Source organism: Egretta garzetta, unplaced genomic scaffold (assembly GCF_000687185.1).
Source record: "Egretta garzetta isolate BGI_Z169 unplaced genomic scaffold, ASM68718v1 scaffold56, whole genome shotgun sequence".
Classification (NCBI taxonomy): domain Eukaryota; kingdom Metazoa; phylum Chordata; class Aves; order Pelecaniformes; family Ardeidae; genus Egretta; species Egretta garzetta.
The window spans coordinates 1731471-1739751 of NW_009260182.1; the positions used below are offsets into that span (position 1 = coordinate 1731471).

An 8281-nucleotide genomic window follows, 5' to 3' on the forward strand; every position below is an offset into this window, starting at 1 on the left:
GTTTTAGAAGGACAGAAAAAGCAGTTACATTTAGCGCATCACCTCACAGTGACTGAGGAAAGGTAAAATACTCTTTAGACACCCAAAGTGTCTAAACATCTTAAAAAGTCCCCAGCTAAATATTTCCCTGTACAAGATGAACAGACTCCAGCAAGCGCAATTGAACACTAAAAGGTAACTAGTGATCCTAGCTCAGGTGCGTAGCATTTGTACAGCATACCTACATTTTCACTGATGCCATATTCATTAAAAACCCGAACACCGAGAATGACTGAAAGTGTCCACTGTGGGAACGGTAGCAGGCAAAACCAAAGAGCTGAAAATGATACAGTTTTCTTGGAATTGCTTCACCAAAGGACCACATCTAACTATGTTCTCAGAACCAAGTCGTCTTCTGTTTTCTCACAACTCTCTTTAATTATCATCTAGTTCTCTATGTATGGAGATCAAGACAACGTAGTAACTGTACCCTGCACAGTGAAAACATATATATGCAAACTCTGGTGCTATTTTTAAGGATAGCTGTCGTCCAAGTTCATCCAGGGAACTAGTAGAAGGTTTCCCACTGTGGAAGGTAAGGACAAGTAATTCATCCAGTTTCCTTACACTTGTAAAGCAAACCTGAAAATGCTGTAAAGCAAACCAGATTCCTCTGAAGCTCTCAAAGGTACCTAAGAGGTGATTATCACATACAGATTTATTTTTTTACCCTATGAAAAGAAGAGATGGAGGAGGACAGTCCTTAGCCAAGGTGTTCTTTCCAACAGCTGCACAGTTAATTAGCCAGCATTTTAAAAAACATTTAGAGGCTGAATCCTGTGGAGAAGTTAGGTCTTTTCATTTTCAGTAATTTTTCTGTGGTAAGAGCTATACTGTTTTCAAAGAGGTATAAATTCAGGTTATGAGAAAGCTGTAGCGGTTCAAATTAAAATAGCGAGAAGTTAAATTCTCAAGTGCACCTGAATCTTTCTTAAAAAGACTTTCAGACTTCTATTAATATCAGCCTTAAAGGCAGAGACGTCTAAAGGCAATTGATTTAAGTTTCATTAAAAAGTTTCACTGGACAACTATGCACCAATTAGTACCACAGTAACGTTCTCATTAAAGTTACGATTTATTGCCAGATTTGGGGGGTGGGATGGGGGGTGGGAGGGGGTGTGTGTGCCCTGAACCAAGTAATATTTGCATACACATCTCTTCATTGCAAGTTTGAAGAGCAATAAAATTCCTGAAGTGACTACTGGAAGACATTTCCATGCATTTTGTCCAACTGGCAGTTTGGCTTGAGAGCTTTAAAATATCTAAAACCGGTTTAAAATACAATTTGATACAGAAACTCTGAGAAAAATGCTGCCCTGATGATCAATCACCCTAAAGTTTTTCTTAAATAAACTGAATCAGCTAGCTTAAGGTCACATGTGGTACTCAAAACTGGGCTCACTTTGCTATTCCTCAGTCCATGAATCTATAATAGCAGAAGGAACACAACCTACAAATATTTTTAGAACGGCTAAAAATCAGCGTAGTAGTTTAGGTTCTGCTTTCAGCACAACAAATCAGCCGTGAATATGTCACCAGAAGTGAAAGCTGGATGCCAAACGATTGAGAAACATCTGGTGCGTTCTAGAAGCACAGCTAGATGCGCTTATGTCATCTGTAATTTTTCAATTTGACATTATAGCTAAGTATTAACTTACCTTAAAGGACTAGCAATACCAGCCTTCACTGGAAGCAGAGAAGCTAGCAGCTTGTCAGAACCATCTATCTTGATATTGGGGTTTTTTTAAAGTTGCCTCACATTGAAAAAGACACCACTGAGAAAAATAGAAACACCAGACACTCAATACTTTGCATTTCCCCTGCTCCATCTCTCTCTTTTGTTTTTCAAGTCCCTGAAGTCAGCCTTTGGACCACTGGGACCATCTTTCCCCTCCTCTCTTCAAGAAGAGAGGATCATGACTTGGAGGGGAGAGAAGCCAGAAGTTTCTATAAACATCTATTGAGCTTTTTTGCAGGTTCCTGGTGCCATTCTTCCATTGTGCTCATATCCCACAACTTTTTTGGCTAGTTTTGCTTCACAGCAGGGGAATACAGGTTGTTACCGCAGACGCTTGTTGCAAACTGTTTATTCTGATTGCCATATCTGACACATGGTCCTACTGGCAGCGACTTCTGCTACACTATTTTAACACTGGTTTAAAGTTTGGTTATTTTCTTCTCTCACCCGTTCAGACAGTCAACCTAAATCCCTATCACACTTCCACCTCTCCATCTAGCTATGTAAATCTTTACTAGAAGCTCAGGACCTTGCACAACACTAAGGAGAAACTCTGGGGTTAAATGCAAAAAATCCGAAGTCGCTGGATTATGTCTGCAATCTGGAAAAAAAAAAAACCCAAAGAAACAGGGCTTAGTAGCACCTCATAGAAGAATCAAACACTGCATTTTGGATGTCAAACCTCAGTCCTGTTCCAAACACTGGCAGTGGTCGGGCAGAGTTTGTCCTGTACAGGCATCTTACTGGAGCACCACTTCCAGACTGCGCCGACACCAGGCACGCCAGCCTCTGTCCAGCCGGCACCGACCGCAACTGATACTCATCCTCCTACTTTACAAATTGGACATCTCTTCTTCAGAGGACTTCTTCTGTCCACATCAGAAGCTCCCAGATCACATGAAAAACAGACCAAGCTACTACCACTCAGCAGTCTTAATATCCACTCTACTAGAGTGCTAGGAAGACACGCAAGCCATCTGCTGCCCCCAGGGCTGAGAGTAGCATCATCAGCGCTGACAGGCTTCTTATCATTTTTAACACCACTGCTTGGGGAAACCTTTTAAGAGACAGCAGAAGTGCTACCACAAGTCATCTGAAAGCTATCACCCAAAGCACTCTTCCAGGACAGATTTTATTTCATAGAAACTAATGACCTAGTCATCTCGTGTGTGTGTGTCCCCCAATATGATTCCAGAGACTCTGGGCCGTGCTCAAGACTAGCATTTTGTATTTTCAGTGTTTCAAAACACCAGCTCGTTTACCTCATTTCCCCTGCAGTGTTCCCAACGAGCCTCAGTTGCTTCCTGTGCATCGCTGCTCAACACCTGCCCTTGCAACACAACACAAACTTGACCCAGAGGAATTATTTAAGTGTTATTTCTCCTGTTTCTACAGAGAAGATACACACATGCAACCACCAGAGAGGAATGCTGGAGTAGCAGAAAATCTGCCTGGTTAGCCACCTTGCTACAATTAACTATCACATGTTAAATGTCATATGATATACCCACAACATCTACAAACACAATTACTTGCAGCACCTCTGTACAGCAGCACCTTGGCCATCAGCTTTAAACTCTCACAGCTCCCAGCAACTACACACCTGCAAGCCAGAAACTATCCTTCCTTGTGTCCTTCTCTTGCAACTGGTATCTGAAGAATTACTAAGGCCCTTTTCCCATACAAGACTATCTGAGACTAGTTACCCTGATTTCCAAATCCTAGTATGCTAATACAAAACTAGCCTGGCTTTGTATACAACTTTTTGGAGAACTCGGGTGTCCTACAATTTTGATCTTTTCTGAAAGTACTGACGTACTGTCTTGACGAAAAGCACAATTAACAGTGCAGACACATTAACCTCCTTTTGTGGCTGATGTGCATTTGTCAATGTTAAATACGAGAAGCAGATACCTATATAGGGACAAAAAAACCCAATTAAGCTGTTTTACAATTTTACCTGGAAATATGTAATACATGCAAGTATTGTATTTCTAAGTCTACCTTGAACTCCTAGCTGTTCCGCATTGTATTATTTTACCTTTGAACACATAAGAATCTTGAGTTATGTTCAGCTCAGTGAAAGGCCTCTGTTGCCTGTGACAGCCATTAAATAGGTGGCAGGACCCATCTCCACAGGATTCACTAGCCATGAAAGAATTTTACTTCTGTTCTACAGTTGGAATATCAGCTTCCTTTAACAGAAATTCCCTGCAGTATGCCAGACAAGAGCAAAATTACCTCCCTTAGCTTTTGGGAAAACAAGTGCCAATGCGTCCGCCCGCCCAACCCTCTCCCAGCGTCAGCCCAGCCGTCCCTATGCTGCCAAGATGGCGGCGCTTCTTCAGTTCCTCACTTTTCTTTAGTTGTCTGTTGTGTGCTTGCACTCAAACTCCCACGGGTGAACGTTCTTACCCCTCCGTCTACTGACGTAATGAATTAATTGAGACGAGAGAAGCTGTAGACTCACTTTCGACACCAGAAGGACACATATGCTGGCCGCTGGTGGCTGATCCAAGCTTTCCGGGCAGCTGCCCTCAGTGACATCCCTACCAGAAAGCCCCGTATCATTAAGGAGGTGGATCCTCCTCCAGAAGCTGCTTCACCAGTGGAACAGCACCCTTCAGTACAGGGGAGGAAGAAAGGGCAAGAAGAACAGCGGAACAGACCTGCCCTTTATCACCCACCTACTCCGCTGGTGAAAGATTTAATACGAAGGAGGAAGAAGGTGAAAGAAAACCACAGGCAGACCTGCCCTTTCTGTCACCCACCAACACCACTGCCAACAAGATCATCAAATGCACCTAGTGAGGAGACATGTCCATCCATCACCGCCGGCTGGGAGGCAGGTGGGGTCCAGACCAAGAGCCTCCCCAGGACCCCAGTGGGCTAAGACCCAAGAGGAGCAGGGTGCTAGAAGGCACACGTACTGCAGGCAGACGCTAGACAATAAACAGGCCAATCACTATAGTAATTTTTTATTACAGTTGGAGATGATTAAGAATGGCAGGAAATGGTTAGATTAAAAAAAAAAAGTAGGTGCAAGATTTCCTCACACAATCACTTCCTTGCTTCAAGTCATATTTGGATGCTCTGAGCTTTGCTTTGAAACACTGACGCCCCACTGATGCTCTTTCCAACATTCACGTTTGCACTCACAGCTTTATCAACTTGCTAAAAGGCATTTGGCTTGTGAATGGGAACAGCCTTTAAAAGCAGGTAAACTAAAGCAGAGATCCATTCCAAGATATTCTTCCGCCCATACTCCACTCTGAAATAACTGTGGAGCGAACACCTCCTGCCAGCCCTACCAACCACGAAAGAGCAGCAGTACGGACAGCCTAGTGCCAGCACAGAAAGAGAAGCAGCTTCTCGCACATATTTTAGTGTGCCATATTTTCACGTGCAGCAAAATCTTCCAGGATTAGGAAGAAAGCTCATTTTCCTTTCCCCTTGAACCTCTGATCTTTAGTTATTACACAGAGCTTGCGATGCTTATCTAGTTACTCTTAATTTAAAAAAAAAAAAAAGTTTCTCAGCTAGCAGTCACCAGAAGAAGCACCAATTTAGAACAGACCCACAACAAGGTAAGACACCCAGGAACTATTAAACTGTTTAACCCACCTACGTTTTTACCCATTAACCTATCTACATTTTTAGGTATAGGCAAGATACCCGCAGCCTTACCATAAAAATTTCTGAACAGGCTTAGATGAAAGCAGCAGCTAGATGCACCTAAACAAGGCCTCAGAGTATGCTGTCCCACTCCTTCTGCACCAGAAGAGACTTGTGACAAGGAGGGCTGCAATTTGCAGTACTGTTCCTGCCTTCAGAAATGTTTATTTTTTCCCCAAAAGCTTTATAAAAAAGATATTAAGAGTATTAAAATTATTGCACACTTTCAGGTTTTTCTAATAAACAATAATATTAATGGAAGTGCTGGGCTTTTCTAATCACAATTCGAAATGAAACTATTCTGGCAGGCAGTGAGAGGGGCCCTTCTGCAAATTCTTCCTACAAGCTGTGGCTGTAACACAGAAGTAAAACTATATTCCCATTCCCTTAAAAAGCATTATATTTCTTTATGAACATCTTGTGAGTTATGATCTCATTTTCCCATTTCTAGCACCGGGCTTGCAAGAACATAATTAGTTGCATAGATAAAGCACAGGGTTTTTTTTTTGTTGTTTGTTTTGGTTTTTTTTTTTTTTTTTAACAAAAAAGCCATAAGCCTGAAATATTTTCTTTCCATTGTGCCCTTGGAGAACTCTTTTTTAAATACTTTTTTTTTTTTAAAGAAAGTCTTGTGCTTGAAATCCCTGTCTATTTGCCATTTCATTTTTCCAGAAGCAAGATTATTATGGTCTCTTCCCATACTTTTATTCTGGAGGGTTGGTCCTCTAAGAGGGTAGAAAACAGATAAGCTAACTGAAACCCAAGCACATTACACCAGTTCCAGCACCACCCAAGTCCTTATCCACAGCCTGAGTTTCATCCCACCTCCATAATTCTACTTCAGAATTATTTAAAAAGAAAATACTGCAAGTCATGAAGCTTGCTTCATGATGACAGACTGTTTCAGAGTTAAGAAAAATATTGTGCAATTTGTTTTCTGCAATAAAAAAAACCCTCACCTCATTTCTCATACCCTCCCTCCTTCGACTTTAGTTTTACCTCTCTTAAAAGTTCAGGTCATTCTGGTGATCCTTTTTACCAAGAGGTCCACAGAACATTTCTGGCAAGCACAAGAGTAGCAGACTGTGGTGCAGGGGTAGAAATTGTTGTGCCAGATATGCTTGTGGGTTTTCCCGGCAACAGACCACAGCTACTTATTATTTAACTATGCCCTCAGATGATGTTTCTCACTGACTTGGGAAGACCCATATCCCGGGGCTGGAACTTAAAAGCAAAGAATTTAAATTAAAGAATAACTTGGTGCAACTTCTACCATGATGCAGCAGCCTTAATGATAGGTTTGTGGTTTTCTGTTTCTTCCCCCCCCTGCTTTAAGCCTGAGGAAGACACTGAAACAAAGTCATGAGATCAAGAAGGGAAAGAACTATTCATGATCAACCGTTCTTAATCACACTGAAGTTTTCATGGATTTCCTCCAGGAACAGACAAGCTAAACAATTTCTATTTGTGCTGCACAGTCCTGTACTTCAAAATCCTTGTTCTTCTTTCCATTCTCAGCTTACCGATGGCTTAGGACAGTGGTGCTGTAGCAACATTCGGTGTGGGTCTCCTGATACTTATGATAAGGACTTACTGGCAAGAGTCTCCCATAAAAGCCTCAGGGTATAACTGAGGCTCACAACACCCTGTCCGCAAAGCACATCTGCCTCTGCTGACAGCTACTGGGAATACTTCCAAGCCACTGTCTTTGACAGCGTTTGGGGACTCGCTATCTAGCTCATAAATAAAGGGAAGCCAGAAGTTTCCTTCAAACACACTGAAGCAGGACGGGAACTTTCACCTAGTGCAAGGTAGAAAAGAAGAAACTGCCTTATTCACAGGCCCTGGCACTTACAGTCTCCCAGACAGACCAAAAAAAAAAAAAAAAAGAGAGAAGAAAAAAAAGAATTTTTACTCTATGACCTTAGCTTGATGGATATTCACTCTGTGTCAAGTCACCCGCGCTTTTTTTTGAAGCTCTCCCGAGTTACCCATCAGAGCAATAGAATACGCGTAGGCCTTACCCCCACCATCTACAAACTTAGCAGAAGAGATCAGTGTCTCAATTTCCGCCCGATAGAGGGACTTGAAGAAAAAAAAAAAACAAACCACCAAACTACAAAACCACAGGATAAAGTAAAAGTTAATTAAGCAGATCCAGATTATACTTCACTGAAAACATGTAGCATCGAGTTTATACTCAGCTTTAAAGACTGTCTTGCAAATCGCACCCCCCCGTTTCTGCTTTAGCATTCCTCCTATAAATGAGTTAGTTTCACGATTAACAGACTGATAACAATGACGGTTTTATTTTTGATGTTCAATACCAAAACGTTCCAACTTTCACAGTTTACAAGAGCAGAGAATTTACTAAGCAAGAACCTGGCTGACAAAAAGCAGGAGATGCAAACCATCATCAAGCAAGTCTAGATGTCCCGCTGAAGAGAATTAAGTGCCCTCTTATCGGGATTTCCTCTATTTTGGGGTGGGGCCGTTGGTGGAAGGAATCGGGGGTTCTACAGGTTTGAGGACGTTACAGCCCCAGTCCCCATCCAGCCCGCGCACTGGAAGAGGCCATGGCACTGACCCCGGCCTTGCACCATCGCCCATCGCGCCGGGCCGCAGCGGGAGAGGGGAGACCAGCAAGGGCGCGTTCCCCGGCGATGTCAAACCCCGCCGCGCTCCCAACGCTGCCTCCAGACACGCGCATCTCCCAAAACGCGCTCTCCGGCATATTTAAGGCTAGTTAATATAATGGAAACGCAACCGAGAGCAGGAAGAGAGATTAATTTTATTGTTGAGATAGCGCCAAGATAAAAACCGCACTAG

General features: G+C 42.6%; 1 protein-coding gene across 1 annotated transcript in view; it reads right to left on the bottom strand.

The window, feature by feature from the left end:
• Window positions 1-3955, bottom strand: part of CSGALNACT2 (chondroitin sulfate N-acetylgalactosaminyltransferase 2) — a 29634-nt gene extending 25679 nt beyond the window's left edge. The window contains exon 1 of the mRNA XM_009641953.2: window positions 3819-3955. The gene's annotated coding sequence lies outside the window, so the exon portion shown is untranslated. The remainder of the gene's footprint in view (window positions 1-3818) is intronic.
• Window positions 3956-8281: the final 4326 nt, after the last annotated feature.